This window comes from Tamandua tetradactyla, chromosome 3, assembly GCF_023851605.1.
Source record: "Tamandua tetradactyla isolate mTamTet1 chromosome 3, mTamTet1.pri, whole genome shotgun sequence".
Lineage (NCBI taxonomy): Eukaryota > Metazoa > Chordata > Mammalia > Pilosa > Myrmecophagidae > Tamandua > Tamandua tetradactyla.
The window spans coordinates 28670252-28688148 of record NC_135329.1 but is presented as its reverse complement, the minus strand read 5'-3'; the positions used below and the strand labels follow the sequence as shown (position 1 = coordinate 28688148).

Below are 17897 nucleotides of genomic sequence, written 5' to 3'. Positions count from 1 at the left end.
CTGGATGAGCCCCCTTACAACTGTTTTTGCTTGATTTTATGCTTTGTTATGGAAAATCTGTGGAAGGCCTAAGATATTTTCCAAGCCCTCTTAACCCCATGGGACTCAACCTCTGAACTCTGTCTCCATTTTAGATTTAGTTTTTTCAGGGTTTAGTTTTAGACTTTTTTTAAGGGTAGCTCTATGATAGGCCTTGCTGTGGAGTGTAGGCTGTACTCCTAAAGCACAATTTTCAGTCTGATGTGAGATAGTAACATGGTGTTAATGACATTTCTGCACTCTAGCTGATCTGAAACTCCAATATCCCAGCACTTCTTGGCTGCTTATATTTCTGTTCCATTTTCAACCTTTATCAGCCCCTCTGCTACTCCTGCGTACTCTCGCCTTGTGCATATACTGCCTTGCCTTCACCAAAGCCTCATGGGTGACCCTAACACAACTTTCAGGCCTCTTCCTTCCCAGATCTCCCTTCTGCAATGCCAGACCCTGCAGGTTTCTGTTGTTTCAGCTGCTTCAAACTCTAAACTTTGACTCCTCAGCTCAGCAGGACTGTTGTGCTTAGACTGGACTTTAGCTCTTTGCACTGCAATTAGGAAATTATCCCCAGAGTGATCATGGGATTCGCCTTGTGAATTTTCTTTCTCTCAGGGACTATAGTCTTGCACTGCTTTTTACCGATGTCTGAAAACAGTTGTGTCATATATTTTTCCAGTTTTACGGTTGTTTATGATAGGAGGACTTGTCTAGTACTGTTCCTCTGTTATAATAAGAAGTGGAAGTCACCCAGTGGATTTCAGACAGTGAAGTCTCAAAATTTCTTCCATCTGTAACATATGGTAAGTTTTTAAGGCTGGAGACGGGAAAACTTTTTAGGATACTCTTGAATTCCTCTGAGATCAGGATAGATTACTTTACCCAACTCTACCACATTTTCCTTTTACATGTACACTCCTTCTTTTTCTGTATCCCTTTTCCTAAATACATTCCTACCCTCTGGTGATTTGGTCCTGCTGGGAATTGAGGTGACACACAGACATGTTTAACTTCTTTGTCTCTGGGTCACCTCCCAGCAGATCATGAATAGGAACAAATCTCTCTCGGTGACAAGATTCCTTTCCTCCTCCATTGGTGCTTGTTATCCTGGATGGGTTAAATTCACAAATAGGTACTTACCAAATTATCATGGAGTTAGTTACCTTCCTGGTAATCAAAGTTTCATGTACTTTGTTCTTCCTTACACTTCTTCACCTTCTCCTTTATAGCTGCTCATTTCATCAAGTAACTGCTCTTTCCTTTATTCTTCAACACATACTTTTCCTTTCTTTATTTTTTCCCTATTTTCTTTTATTTCTTGTTTCTTGGGTCATATGAGTTTGTATCTGTATACTCTGTGTAGGTCAGTTTATATATTATATAATTATATGTATTTCTGATGGGGGCGTTACTGCATATGCTAGTGAGTGTATGTGGTGTAGTTTCTGTGGAATGAAGTTGGCAGAATGAGGTTGGTTAATGTCTAGGGGAAGACACCTGTACTTAGTAATCATTGACTCTGAATCAAGGCACTAAAATATAACCTTTACATATATACTCTAATTTAATCTTCATTACAGTCCTGTGAAATAAAGATTCCTAGATTCATTTTTCAGAGGAAAATTGGGGCTTGATAAAGTAAGGTAACTTGTCATGTTGGTTTGAAGATATTTACTCCAGAAAAGGTCATGTTCTTTTAATTCATTCCTGTGGGTAGAGACCTATTGTGGATGGGACCTTTTGATTAGGTTGTTTCAACTGAGATGTGACCACCCAATTCAAGGTGAGTCTTAATCCTATACTGGAGTCCTTTATGAGAGGATAAAGAACAGAAAAATAGAAAGAGTTCAGAGAAAAGCGGTCAGACAGCTTGGAGAGAAAAGCCTTGGAGATGCTAAGAGAGGACCCACAGAAGCTGAGAGAGGAGGCCTCTGGAACCAGAAGCTGAAAGCAACAAGACCTGGGAGCAAAGGACCATCAGATGCTGGCCATATGCCTTGCTATCTGACAGAGGAACCGGATGCCAGGAGCCAATCTTCAGAGTCTAGATATTATCCTGTTAATACCTTAATTAAGACATTTCATGGTCCTAGAGCTCTAAATTTTAAGTTAATAAATCCCCATTGTAAAAATCAATCCTTTTCTGGTATATTGTAACAATCAGTCCTTTTCTGGTATATTGCATTCTGGCAGCTGTAGCAAACCGAAATACTTGCCCAAGACCACACAGGTGGTAATTAGGAGAGCAAGGATTCAAACCAGCATCTTCTTAGTTCCAAATCTGGGTTATTTTGAACACTCTCTTTCCTAGAAATATTTCTGTTAAGAAATATGAACAAAAGGTGCATAGCTCCCTGATGTATGAGGTTGGGACAAAGGGCAGAAGATACTTGAAGGAGTAGACTCATAGTCTAGTACTGCCTTACTGGAAATTGTAGGATCTTAGAAGTCCTCTATTGTACCCACCTACCTGAAACCTGGGTGATCTGGGAGAGTTTGTGAACAGGCACAGGAGAATAGTTGAAGATCAGGGTAGGAAAATTTAGCTGTAAGGGGATCCAAGATATAAATAATTGAAAAGTGCAGAAAGGGAATCATAGGACTTACTGGAAAATATCCCCATGAAGGAGAAGGGATTGACGATAGGGTCAGAAGAAAGAAAAGAATGTTCAGGTGAGATAAGGGTCACCCATGCACTGAAATCTACAGGAATCCACACACTGGGGCAGGATTAATGTAGCCTTCCATTAGGCTACATTAATAGCCTTCCAAGAAGCAACCCACAAGTTGGAAGACCTTGTTACGAGTGCCCAGTCTAAGTGGGCAGCTGCCAGCACGAATTATAAGAATGAAATAAGTGGTCAGGTTGGAAATGGTAACCTATTATAAAAGTACATTGAAATGAAGTATGATGTCATGACAAGTGCAAGAAGAAGAGGAATTAGAGAGTTTGAGACAGAGAAAAGAAAAGTAAGACTCTATCACCCATTCTGCAACTCTGGCCAAAGGAGAAAGACTGAGCTGGAGATTCAAATATATTGTCCCTAAAAGCTGTACTTACTAATGAGGACTGAAGATTTATTAAGCTCTCCCCAGTCTGGATTAAATGTTGATGCTCCTTGCCTTGGAAATGCAGCCTGGTTTTTTTGCTCTTTAATATTTTAAAGTAAAAACATTGCATAACCCCATCACAAAATCCAAAAGCTACAAAAGATTATAGGGAGAAAAGTCAATCTGTCTCCTACCTTTGTCCCCTCATGGTCCAATTCCACTTTTCACAAGCAATTTCTATTATTAGGTTCTTATGAATCCTTCTAAAGATATTCTCAGCAATTAAAAACATCTCTTTCTCTGTATTTATATTTTTTATATAAATGATAGCATAGTATATATGCTATTTGTACCTTGCTTTTTTTTTTCACTTTATTATATATTTTGGAAGTTATTCCTTACCAATCCATAGAGAGCTGTTATTGCTTTTTCTTTAAATTTATTTATTAATTTAAAAAATTTAAGAACAAACGAAAACATTAACATATAATTCTGTTCTACATATATATTCAATAATTCTCAATATCATCACATAGTTGCATATTCATTATTTCTTAGAACATTTGCATCAATTCAGAAAAAGAAATAAAAAGGCAACAGAAAAATAAATAAAACAATAACAGAAAAAAAAAGATTATACATACCATACCCCTTACCCCTCACTTTCATTGATCACTAGCATTTCAAACTAAATTTATTTTAACATTTGTTCCCCCTATTATTTATTTTTATTCCATATGTTCTCCTTGTTTCTTGAAAAGGTAGATAAAAGGAGCATCAGACACAAGGTTTTCACAATCACACAGTCACATTGTGACAGCTATATCATTATTCAATCATCCTCGAGAAACATGTCTACTGGAACACAGCTCTACATTTTCAGGCATTTCCCTCCAGCCTCTCCATTACATCTTGAATAACAAGGTGATAGCTACTTAATGCGTAAGAATAACCTCCAGGACAACATCTCGACTCTGTTTGGAATCTCTCAGCCATTGACACTTTGTCTCATTTCACTGTTCCCCCTTTTGGTAGAGAAGGTTTTCTCAATCCCTTGATGTTGGATCTCAGCTCATTCTAGGGTTTTTCTCAATCCCTTGATGCTGAATCTCAGCTCATTCTAGGATTTCTATCCCACATTGCCAGGAAGGTCCACACCCCTGGGACTCATGTCCCATGTAGACGGGGGAGGGTGGTGAGTTTGCTTGTTGTGTTGGGTGGAGAGAGAGGCCACATCTGAGCAAGAAAAGAAGCTCTCTTGGGGGTGACTCTTAGGCCTAAATTTTAAGTAGACTTGACCTATCCTTTGTGGGGTTAAGTTTCATTTGAACAAACCCCAAGACTGGGGACTCAGCCTATAGCTTTGCTTGTGCACACTGCTTGTGAGAATATCAAGAATTTAACTTGGGGAAGTTGAATTTCTCCCCGTTCTCACCATTCCCCGAAGGGGGCTTTGCAAATACTTTTCCATTCACTGATCGAATCACTCTGGGATTCATCGGGGCATCACTCTAGACAAACCAACAAAATCTCATGTCCTACCTGAGATTCCAAGTACTTATGGTGTTCAATCAAACTATCTATATAAGTTATATTAGGAAATGCACTAGTCAAAATATAAATTTTGTAACAAACATTTTTTGCTTTAGTCTCACACATAAGGTGATATTTTAAAATATTAATTGCCATCTATTTTCAGCACCCTGCAATAATGACATTCCTTTGTTCTTTCTCATGCAAAAACATTTTTTAAATTTGTACATTTAGTCACTATTATTATACACTCTAGGCATTCCTAGATTATACCATCTCAATCTTTAACATCTATCTTTCTTTCTGACTTCATTTATGTCCCCAGCCCTCCTCCCTCTATCATTCTCACATGCAGCTTCATTCAGTGTTTTAACATAATCGTATTACAGTTAGGTAGTATTGTGCTGTCCATTTCTTGGAGTTTTTGTATTCAGTGCTGTTGTACAGTCTGTATCCCTTCAGCTCCAATTACCCAATATCTTACCCTATTTCTATCTCCTGATGGTCTCTGTTACCAACGAAATATTCCAAGTTTATTCACTAATGTCAGTTTATATCAGTGAGACCATACAGTATTTGTCCTTTTGTTTTTGGCTAGTCTCTCTCAGCATAATGTTCTCAAGGTCCATCCATGTTGTTACATACTTCATAACTTTATTCTGTCTTAAAGCTGCATAATATTCCATCGTATGTATAAACCACAGTTTGTTTAGCCACTCGTCTGTTGTTGGACATTTTGGCTGTTTCCATCTCTTGGCAATTGTAAATAATGCTGCTATAAACATTGGTGTGCAAATGTCTGTCTGTTTGTGTCTTTGCCCTTATGTCCTCTGAGTAGATACCTAGAAATGGTATTGCTGGATCATATGGCAATTCTATATTCAGCTTTTTGAGGAACCGCCAAACTGCCTTCCACAGTGGTTGCACTATTTGACATTCCCACCAACAGTGAATAAGTGTGCCTCTTTCTCCACATCCTCTCCAGCACTTGTCATTTTCTGTTTAATTGATAATGGCCATTCTGGTGGGTGTGAGATGATATCTCATTGTGGTTTTGATTTGCATTTCCCTAATGGCCAGGACATTGAGCATCTCTTCACATGCCTTTTGGCTATTTGCATTTCCTCTTCTGAGAAGTGTCTGTTCAAGTCTTTTTCCCATTTTGTAATTGGATTGGTTGTCTTTTTGTTGAGTTGAACAATCTCTTTATAAATTCTGGATACTAGACCTTTATCTGATGTGTCATTTCCAAATATTGTCTCCCATTGTGTAAGCTGTCTTTTTACTTTCTTGATGAAGTTCTTTGATGCCCAAAAGTGTTTAATTTTGAGGAGTTCCCATTTATTTATTTCTTCAGTGCTCTTGCTTTGGGTGTAAGGTCTATAAAACCGCCTCCAATTATAAGATTTATAAGATATTTCCCTACATTTTCCTCTAACTGTTTTATGGTCTTAGACCTAATGTTTAGATCTTTGATCCATTTTGAGTTAACTTTTGTATAGGGTGTGAGATACAGGTCCTCTTTCATTCTTTTGCATATGGATATCCAGTTCTCTAGGCACCATCTATTGAAGAGACTGTTCTGTCCCAGGTGAGTTGGCTTGACTGCCTTATCAAAGATCAAATGTCCATAGATGAGAGGGTCTATATCTGAACACTCTATTTGATTCCATCGGTCAATATATCTGTCTTTATGCCAGTACCATGCTGTTTTGACCACTGTGGCTTCATAATATGCCTTAAAGGCAGGCAGTGTGAGACCTCCTCTTTGTTTTTTTTCCCTCAAGATACTTTTAGTAATTCGGGGCACCCTGCCCTTCCAGATAAATTTGCTTATTGTTTTTTCTATTTCTGAAAAGCAAGTTGTTGGGATTTTGAATGGTATTGCATTGAATCTGTAAATCAATTTAGGTAGAATTGACATCTTAACTATATTTAGTCTTCCAATCCATGAACATGGTATGCCCTTCCATCTATTTAGGTCTTCTGTGATTTCTTTTAACAGTTTCTTGTAGTTTTCTTTGTATAGATCTTTTGTCTCTTTAGTTAAATTTATTCCTAAGTATTTTATTCGTTTAGTTGCAATTATAAATGGAATTCATTTCTTGATTTCCCCTTCAGATTGTTCATTACTAGTGTATAGAAACACTACAGATTTTGAATGCTGATCTTGTAACCTGCCACTTTGCTATACTCGTTTATTCGCTCTAGTAGTTTTGCTGTGGATTTTTCAGCGTTTTCGACATATAGTATCATATCATCTGCAAACAGCGAGAATTTTACTTCTTCCTTTCCAATTTTGATGCCTTGTATTTCTTTTTCTTGCCTAATTGCTCTGGCTAGAACTTCTAACACAATGTTAAATAACAGTGGTGATAGTGGACATCCTTGTCTTGTTCCTGATCTTAGGGGGAAAGTTTTCAGTTTTTCCCCATTGAGGATGATATTATCTGTGGTTTTTTTCATATTTTCCCTTTCTCATTTTAAGGAAGTTCCCTTTTATTCCTATCCTTTGAAGTGTTTTCAACAGGAAAGGATGTTGAATTTTGTCAAATGCCTTCTCTGCATCAATCGAGATGATCATGTGATTTTTCTGCTTTGATTTGTTGATACGGTGTATTACGTTAATTGATTTTCTTATGTTGAACCATCCTGGCATACCTGAGATGAATCCTACTTGGTCATGATGTATAATTCTTTTAATGTGTTGCTGGATTCAATTTGCTAGAATTTTATTGAGGATTTTTGCATCTTTATTCATTAGAGAGATTGGTCTGTAGTTTTCTTTTTTTGTAATATCTTTGCCTGGTTTTGGTATGAGGGTGATGTTGGCTTCATAGAATGAATTAGGTAGTTTTCCCTCCTCTTCTATTTTTTTGAAGAGTTTGAGGAGAGTTGGTACTAATTCTTTCTGGAATGTTTGGTAGAATTCACATGAGAAGCCGCCTGGTCCTGGGCTTTTCTTTTTGGGAAGCTTTTTAATGACTGATTCAATTTCTTTACTTGTGATTGGTTTGTTGAGGTCATCTATTTCTTCTTGAGTCAAAGTTGGTTGTTCATGCCTTTCTAGGAACTTGTCCATTTCATCTACATTGTTGTATTTATTAGCGTAAAGTTGTTCATAGTATCCTGTTATTACCTCCTTTATTTCTGTGGGGTCAGTGGTTATGTCTCCTCTTCCATTTCTGACATATTTATTCGCATCCTTTCTCTTCTTCTTTTTGTCAGTCTTGCTAAGGGCCCATCAATCTTATTGATTTTCTCATAGAACCAGCTTCTAGTTTTACTGATTTTCTCAATGATTTTCATGTTCTCAATTTCATTTATTTCTGCTCTAATATTTGTTATTTCTTTCCTTTTACTTGCTTTGGTGTTATTTTACTGTTCTTTCTCTAGTTCTTCCAAGTGCACAGTTACTTTTTTTGATATAGGCATTTAGGGCAATAAATTTCCCTCTTAGCACTGCCTTTGCTGCATCCCATAGGTTTTGATATGTTGTGTTTTCATTTTCATTTGCCTCGAGATATTTACTGAATTCTCTTGTAATTTCTTCCTTGACCCACTGGTTGTTTAAGAGTGTGTTGTTGAGCCTCCACATATTTCTGGCACTCTGCCTATTATTGATTTCCAACTTCATTCCTTTATGATCTGAGAAAGTGTTTTGTATGATTTCAATCTTTTTAAACTTGTTGAGACTTGCTTTGTGACCCAGGATACAGTCTATCTTTGAGAATGATACATGAGCACTTGAGAAAAAGTTGTATCCTGCTTTTGTGGGGTGTAATGTCCTATAAATGTCTGTTAAGTCTAGCTCATTTATTGTAATATTCAAATTCTCTGTTTCTTTATTGATCCTCTGTCTAGATGTTCTGTCCATTGATGAGAGTGGGGAACCGAAGTCTCCAACTATTATGGTAGATGTGTCTATTTCCCTTTCCTTATGGTATCCTGTTATTACCTCCTTTATTTCTGTGGGGTCAATGGTTATGTCTCCTCTTCCATTTCTGACATATTTATTTTCATCCTTTCTCTTCTTCTTTTTGTCAATCTTGCTAAGGGCCCATCAATCTTATTGATTTTCTCATAGAACCAGCTTCTAGTTTTACTGATTTTCTCAATGATTTTCATTTCTCAATTTGCAGCGTTTGCCTCATGTATTTTGGAGCATTCTGATTTGGTGCATAAATATTTATGATTGTTATGTCTTCATGCTGAATTGTTCCTTTTATTAGTACGTAGTATCCTTCTTTGTCTCTTTTGACTGTTTTACATTTGAAGTCTAATTTGTTGGATATTAGTATAGCTACTCCTGCTCTTTTCTGGTTGTTATTTGCATGAAATATCTTTTCCCAACCTTTCACTTTCAACCTATGTTTATCTTTGGGTCTAAGATGTGTTTCCTGTAGACAGCATATAGAAGGATCCTGTTTTTTAATCTGTTCTGCCAGTCTATGTCTTTTGATTGGGGAGTTCAATCCATTAACATTTAGTGTTATTACTGTACGGGTAGTACTTTCTTCTACCATTTTGCCTTTGGGATTTTATATGTCATATCTAATTTTCCTTCTTTCTACACTCTTCTCCACACCTCTTTCTTTTATGTTTTCATACCTGTCTCTAGTGCTCCCTTTAGTATTTCTTGCAGAGCTGGTCTCTTGATCACAAATTCTCTCAGTGATTTTTTTGTCTGAAAATGTTTTAATTTATCCCTCATTTTTGAAGGACAATTTTGCTGGATATAGAATTCTTGGTTGGCAGTTTTTCTCTTTTAGAAATTTAAAAATATCATCCCACTGTCTTCTCGCCTCCATGGTTTCTGCTGAGAAATCTACACATAGTCTTATTGGGTTTCCCTTATATGTGATCTATTGCTTTTCTTTTGCTGCTTTCAAGATCCTCTCTTTCTCTTTGACCTCTGACATTCTGATTAGTCTTGGAGAACGTTTATTTGGATCTATTCTCTTTGGGGTACGCTGCACTTCTTGGATCTGTAATTTTAGGTCTTTCATAAGAGTTGGGAAATTTTCAGTGATAATTTCTTCCAATAGTTTTTCTCCTCCTTTTCCCTTCTCTTCTCCTTCCAGGACACCACAACATGTATGTTCATGTGCTTCATATTATCATTCAATTCCCTGTGTCCCTGCTCATATTTTTTCATTTTTTTCTCTATAGTTTCTGATTCTTGTCGGATTTCAGATGTTCCATCCTCCAGTTCACCAATCCTATCCTCTGTCTCTCAAAATCTACCATTGTAGGTTTCCATTGTTTTTTTCATCTCTTCTCCTGTGCCTTTCATTCCCATAAGTTCTGTGATTTGTTTTTTCAGACTTTCAGTTTCTTCTTTTTGTTCATTCCTTGCCTTCTTCATATCCTCCCTCGATTCATTGATTTGGTTTTTGATGAGGTTTTCCATGTCTGTTCATATATTCTGAATTAATTGTTTCAGCTCTTGTATCTCATTTGAACTATTGGTTTGTTCATTTGACTGGGCCATATCTTCAATTTTCCTGGTGTGATCTGTTATTTTTTGCTGGAGTCTAGACATTTAATTTTACCTTAATTAGTTTATTCTGGAGATTGCTTTCACTTCTCTTACCTAGGGTTTTCTTGCTGGATGAATTTGTTGTCTCTCTGTTCTTTGACATTCAGTTCAGCTTTTTCTGGACCTCTAGCTTAGGTTTTGTTTAACGAAGGATAATTTTTCAGTTCTTGTTTTCTTGTTTCTTGCCCTCCTTGTATGGTGCCTTCCCCCACCACCACCCTTAGGAGGGTCTACGTAGGTATTATAGACTCCAGCCAGGTTTTCCCAGACTAAGCTGGCCTCCTATCAGGGGGAAGGAGTCACCTGCATCAGTTTTCCCTGAGGGTGAGACCCAGCAGGTTAAAAGACCTTCCTGTGAAGTCTCAGGGCTCTGTTTTTCTTATCCTGTACAGTATGTAGCGCTTGTCTGCCTGCATGTCCCACCAGCATAAGATGATGTGGCACCTTTAACTTTGGCAGACTCTCCCTGCTCAGGGCGTGGTGGAGACAGGAGAGGTTGTAGGCTGGTTTTAATGGCTTCAAATTGCCAAGCCCTGGTGTCTGAATTCCTTGAGGGGGGGATTCCACCTGAGTTGGGCTTCACCCCTCCCCTGGGGAAGGCACAGGTGGAAGACAAGCCCTGAATGCAACCCGTTTCTGCCTATGCCTGGGGCAGTTGCAGCCCGAGAAGTCCTGCCACTGAATCCAGAGGCAGCCAAGCCTCTGTAGAAACACAGCCACAAAAACCTCCGTTTCCTCCCCTTTCCTCTTTTTCCATTAGCCCAATGAGTGACCTCTGCTTTGACCAGGTTCACCTGAGCTGGGGGCCTATTTTTAGTAGTCAGAATTTGTTCATTAGTTCCACAATTGGCATTTGGTTGGGCTCAGCCCCTGTTGCTGGTAAAGTCTGTTTCCTTTCCCCTCTGGGAAGCAGCCTGTGGGGGAGGGGCACCGGCCACCACGACTTGGGGAACTCACGGTTCTGGGGAGGCTTGCAGCCGGTCCAGCTGGTCCAGACTAGGGTGCGCTGTGTGTCTGGCCACTGACGTGGCTCTGGGAGCTGTTCTGTACTGTTTCTGGTTATTTAGTAGTTGTTCTGGAAGATGAACTAAAATGCGCACATTGCTAAGCTGCCATCTTGGCCACACCCCCTGTCATTGTTTTTTGACAAACAAATACTTTTTCATTGTATGGTTGTATCATGATTTAACTAGTCTTCTATTTATGGGAATTTAGGTTAATTTCCAATCTTTTATTATTAAAAACTGCTACAATAAACTTTCTTGAACATACATCAGTAAGACGGTGGCAATCTCAAAGTAACTGGCCAACTTCCAATCAGTTCCTCTAGGGCACTAATACTTGGAAAAGTACATAAGGAAATTATGTTCCTCATTATAAATACCTAAATTGACATTCTAGTCCAAATTGGTCTTGGGAGTGGGCACGGGATTCTTTGCTAGATTCAGCCTGGCTTGAGTAGTGCTGGGAGAGCACATATGGGCCTGCTCCGATCCCACCAGGTTCTGCATGGCCCTTGGACCCTGAGATAACCTGGCCAGGTGAGCCCCCAATCATAGGGCTCCCTGGATTCCACAGCCAGTTAGGTGTCTTCTTGGTGTCACCTGCATCCAAATACAGGGATCTCAGAAGCCCATTCTGCTTCTGAACAGCAGACACCAAAACATTGCCCTTGGACAGTGTGGGGAGACCAGGAAGTATAAACAAGTCACCTCTCAGTGCATTATAAACTCTGCATTTGTTTACTCACCTTATCTTGGAACCTCCACAGAAAATGAGTTTTACTTCCTTGTTCCTCCTGAGTTTCCATTCTTTTCCTTCTTGGTTTTCCAGGTTCTGAGAAAACAAAATCTATTCTCACTCTCCCTCCACGTCCATCCCTGGTTGGAACTGGGTAACTATAGACCCCTGAAACTGAGAGTGGCTTCATCTTCACTGGACAGTTCCAGAGCTGAGCTATTAAATTTCTCTTCTCAAGACCCTTTCAGGCTGCTTGTACACTCTTTTAAAACTGCTGCTTCTGATTTTCAGGTCTTTTCTGATTAACTTGCCTCTGGTTATTTATGCTTTCAGAGTAAACCTTTCTGGTTACATTGCTTCTGGTCACTAAAGCTTTCAGAGCATTTCCCATGGAATTCCAGGTCCTAAGGAGGTGCCTTGAGGGTTGCTAAAGAAAGCCTCTCTAACCACAGAGATCCCCACCCCATCGCCTTTAAATATTATGAAGCACATATTTGGAAAATAGCTAAAACATATTTAGGGTTTAAAAATAAAGTCAATATCCATGTAACCTTCACCCAGTCAAGAAATAAAATATTAACAGCATCCTAGAAGCTCCTTGTATGGCCCTCCTTGATCTATTTTACATGTCGAAGTTGCAGGTAAGATTTCACCTCCTACATGATTATGACAAACACTGAGCTAATATATTCCCTCCTGAATGCTACCACACCCATATGCATTACATCTAATCATACAGTGGCCTTCTCTCTAGCCTGGGAAACCCTGAAACTTGGCTGTCTCCCAACTCTTGCCCTTTGGCTCACCACCCGATTGTGTGAGGGAAAAGCACTAGTTAGTAAAAACTTAAACAGAGAGCAAAAGTGAGGGAGGAGTGGTTTTTCTATGGTAAATCTTCCCTTTTTTTGTTGTTGTTTGTTTTGGCAGTATCAAAGAAATGGGTGGCTCTTTCCCTTTATTCTGTGCCCTTCTATCCTCTTCTTTCTTTCTTTCCCCACTGCAGGTCATCTCTGACCATCAGTCATGCGTTCAACAAAACATTCCTTTTTGTAGATGGATTTCATTTTACAGAACAAATCATACACAGGTTACTAAAGATAAACAATGCCTGGCTGCAGGTCCCAGTTTTATGCATCATTTTTAGTTTAGAATACCTGAATTACTGAAGACATTAACTAAAAATATTTTTGAATGAATGAAAGTTTCTTGGACCAGTCCCTCCTTTTGAACCCTGTTCTGGCCCAGAGTTTCTCCTCTCTGGACCCTTAAGATGCCCACCAGATTTCTAGCAGTGTTTTTAATTTTTTTTTTCTTTTCCCTGGCTTCCTTTTGTGACCTAAGTTGACCGTCCTCTAACTCTCTTAGCCCAGAATTGACCGAATGGTCTGATTCCTTCCGCTTTCCTTCCTGGGTTGCTGTCTTATTCAGGGTACACTGAGGAGCAGAAACCACATCAGTTATTTAAACAGAGAATTTAATACTAAGAATTGTTAACTGGTGTAAAGTTGACTACTAGATAACTGAAGAGGCAAGGAGAGAACTCTAGGTATCATGGAGGAAGCAACTACCACCCCTAGGCCTGGGGAAACAAGGGGAAGAGATTTAATTATTAAAACTTACAAACTTGGAGGAGGGGCTTATAGAGCTGAAACTCAGATCTCTGAGGAGGGGGCTTGGCTCGGCTGGCACTGCTATCTCTGAACTCAGAGAAGAAACCCAGACCTCTGAGGAGGGGTGCTGGCCAGCTGGTGCTGATGTCTCCAAAAGGGGAGGAAGGATGCAATAGGCTGATTCTGTGTTGGAAAAACTGCAAACTGGGTTTAGCTAATGGGTTCAGCTTGGGCAACATATCCATTCCTGAACATTGTGATCAGTGTGACCAAATCTGAGTCCGTTGCCCCCTCTGGGAGATGTGATTGACACAGTCCGCCTTTGAGCCACATGAAGGTATTTTCTCAAAAGAAAATGGGGTGTTGTGAAGTGAAGAAAAGGGAATGCATGCTTGGTAAACAAACACAACAGAATCTGAGCTGGGTTTAAAGGATGGCCAGGATCTAAGCCAGGAGAAATAAGCAGGAAGAGAATTCTTTGAGAAGGATATAGCACAAACATAAGCCCTGAAGGTGGGCTGAAAGCAGCTTAACCAGCAGCCCATCTCCCCTGAGAGGCCATGTGGTTGTGCTCAGAAGAGAATCCTCATGCCCTCTTTGTTTTCTTTTTAAAGTATGTTTACTGTTATTGCTTTTAAAGCTATTATGATGGAAAATTTCATACATACACAAAGGTAAAGAGACTAGATAACGAACCCCCTGGTACCCATCCCTGATTGCTCTAGTTTGCTAGCTGCTGGAATGCAAAATACCAGAAACAGAATGACTTTTAAAAGGGGGAATTTAATGAGTTGCTAGTTTACAGTTCTAAGGCTGAGAAAATGTCCCAATTAAAACAAGTCTATAGAAATGTCCAATCTAAGGCATCCAGGGAAAGGTACCTTGGTTCAAGAAGGCCAATGAAGTTCAGGGTTTCTTTCTCAAATGAGAAGGCACGTGGTGAACTCAGTCAGGGTTTCTCTCTCATCTGGAAGGGCACATGGTGAACATGGCGTCATCTGCTAGCTTCTTCTCCTGGCTTGCTGTTTCATAAGCTCCCCAGGAGACATTTTCCTTCTTCATCTCCAAAGGTCACTGGCTGGTGGACTCTGCTTCTCGTGGCTATGTTGTTCTTCTCTGCTCTCTCTGCATCACTATTCTCCAAAATGTTTCCTCTTTTATAGGACTCCAATAAACCAATCAAGACCCAGCCAAATGGGTGGAGACATGTTGTCACCTAATCCAGTTTAACAACCACTCTTGACTAAATCACGTCATTCAGGGAGATGATCTGATTACAGTTTCAAACATACAGTATTGAATAGAGACTATTCTACCTATATGAAATGGGATTTTGATTAAAACATGGCTTTTCTAGGGGGCATACTTCCTTTCAAACCAGCACACTGGTTAAACAATGATCAATGTTTTGCCAATCCAGATTAATTTATCTCACCCCATGAAATATTTTAAAGAAAATCCCAGGTATCAAATGAATCATTTCCTCCCTAAATATTTTGGTATATTTCTGTAACATAGAAAAGCTTAAAAATATAATCAGTACACATTATCACACAACAATAATTCCTTAACATGATCTAGTAGCAGGTTTGTGTTCAAATTTCCATGAATGTTTAAAAAATGTCGTTATAAGTTGGTTGGTTTCATCTGGTTGATAGACTGCTTAAATCTCTCTTTCATAAACTTTTATTTGAAGATGACTTTTGTCTCTTTTAATTTATAACATTCCTTCTACTCTTTATTTTTTCAATGCTAAAATTTATTTGTTGAAGAAACTGGATTGTTCTAGATTTGACTGACCAACAGCCCAACATCACAAAGATGATGGTGTTTAACATGTTCCTCTCCTTTGAGGGTATTTCCTAGGAACTGGATGATAGAATTTATTATATTGAAGGTCAATTTTCTTTTCTTTATTTTTGAAAGTCTACTTCCTAGGTGGTGTTGTGGACATTTTTCTTTTTTTGTACTTTTTTATTGTATAAGATAACATATATACAAAGCAAAGAAATAAAAAAGCAATAGTTTTCAAAGCACTCTTCAAAAAGTGGTTACAGGACAGATCCCAGCGTTTGTCATGGGCTACCATATGACCCTCTCGGATTTTTCCTTCTAGTGCTCCAGAATATAGGTTTAAAAAATATTAAATATGTTTTTTTCATTGCAATCGACTTTTACCCTTCTTTTTTTGTGAACAATAACATATATACAAAAGAGTTATAAATCTCAAAATTTTCACAGCACCACAATTAGTTGTAGAACATATTTCACACTTTGACATGGGTTACAACTTCACAATTTTAGGTTTCGTTGTGGACTTTTTATTGTACCATCTCAGGAGGCATGCAATGTCTGGTTCTCTTAAAGGGATCGATTTTTCACCTTTATGAAAGACATTAGCTATGGATTTTTTTTGGTAGATGCTATTTATTGGGTTCGAAAGTTTCCTTTACTTCTAGTTGTGAAGATTTTTTTTTTAATCACAAATGAATGATTAGTTTACTAAATACTTTTTCTGCATCTATTTTTTTGGGGGGGAGCAAAGTTTTCTATTCTCCTAGATTGAGTTAGGGAATATTCTCTTCTTTACTGATCTCTGGAAGAGATTGTGTTAGATTGGAATTGTGTCTTCTTTTAATGTTTTGGTAGAATTTGCTTGTAAGTTTTTCCATGTAGGCATGCTATTTTCTTTGTGGGCATATTTTAATTTGCTGATTCAATTTCTTTAATGGTTTCAGACTATTCAGGTTTTCTATTTCTTATTTTCATGTGCTGTACTTAGGGAAATGTTCATCATTGGGGATAGTAAATATAAACTCATTTTCAAGTTGTGTTCTTGGTCATTTCAAACCTTTTGGCTAACTTCTTTTCAGATTGGTTATATGAAAACAAAATGTAACCTGGAATTGATGAAATAAAAATAAGTAGAAACTTAATATTTAATACTTTGCCTCTCACCCCAAGTAATTCATTTGAGCACCTGTGTAGGAGAACTTTGGCCTAGGGAAAAGGCCATAGGGAGGGAAGCAGCCTAACTGAGGGTTAGCCTCTGGCTTTCAAGGCCCATTCCCCACTTCCTTCAGAAATTGTCCCACTCTCTCTGCTCCATCCTCTGACTCCTATATTCTATCAGTGCTATTTAGTGACAAGGCAGCTAAGGCAGGAGAAGCCTGGTAGTTCTGAGATTTGGGACCTTGTCACAGCCTGATCACTAGCTTGTTTGGGGACCTTGGGCAAGTTCATTTCTGTGGGTTTGGACATTCTCAAGTGTGAGACCCCATCTAGTTCTCAAAGCTACAATTCTTTACGAAGTATCTCACTGTAGCTGGCTTCTATAAATCTTAGGTTCATCTATGTGGCCTTGAGGGAATTGCTTAATTTTTCTGAGTCTTGTTTTCTGACCCATATAATGCAAATACATTTTGTTTGTGAGAACTACATGAGATAATATACATAAATAAAAAAAGATATTTTTTCCTTTCTTTTACCCTTATCTCCCACATCTGTGGTTCTTAAATTTTATATTGGGCATCAGAATTCCTTGAGGAACTTGCACAAGCACAAATTCCTCCTCCTCACTCTCCTATCCCCCTCATCCTTGGGAGTTTGAATCAGTGGGTTTGGAGAGGAGCCCAGGAATCTCCATTTTTAGTGAGCTCCCAGGGGATTGGAGGAGCCCAGGAATCTGCATTTTTGATGAGCTCCTGGGGGATTTTACTGAAGCCATGTCAAGTACACAGCCTTGCGTTTTGAAGGGCTCGAGAAAACAAAAGTCCTGAACAAGTGAAGGCAAGGAAAACACATGACCTGTGCTTTTGCAGGGTCAAGCGATTCTAATGGAAGCCTGCCCAGAACACTGCCTGTGTGGCAAGGCTTTCCAGCCCAACCCAGGGCAGCCTCACTGGAAACCACACTGTGGTCAGACCTTGTTTTCCAGCTCCCTGCTCCTCTCTCTCATGGCTCTGTTTTGACAGGTGTATCCAGGGCTGGGGCAGCAGGAGGTGCCAGCTCAGCATCAGACAGAGAAAAGGAGCTAACTTGCGAGAAAGGGCTGAGTGAGGTTCCTCTGCCCAGCCCCCCTTTCCTGTCAGGGGTGGAGAGGCAGTAAGGTTGCCAGGGTGAAGTGAGTGGGCAGGCCTGGGGTTTTTAGAGGCTCTCAAATAATAGGCCCCAGGGTGGCAACTTCGGGGAAGCCCCCTTGCTCTCCTTAGAAGAAGGCCCAGAAGTTACTTCAGGGCTTTGCAAATTAAAAGACCTGATGGCAAGTCATCATTCTAATCCAGTGACTGAAATCCCATCCCCTATCACCTCTCAATCCAGGCTCAGACTTTATTGCCCTTGGCCCTTCAAAGTGCCAGGAAAGCAACTGCGGAAGGCAGGAAAAAGTG

General features: G+C 39.2%; 1 long non-coding RNA gene across 1 annotated transcript in view; it reads left to right on the top strand.

Moving 5' to 3' along the window:
- The first annotated feature begins 620 nt into the window (after nucleotides 1-620).
- Nucleotides 621-17897, top strand: part of LOC143677183 (uncharacterized) — a 38077-nt gene continuing 20800 nt past the window's right edge. Inside the window, exon 1 of the long non-coding RNA XR_013172426.1 lies at nucleotides 621-836. This is a non-coding gene — a long non-coding RNA (uncharacterized LOC143677183). The remainder of the gene's footprint in view (nucleotides 837-17897) is intronic.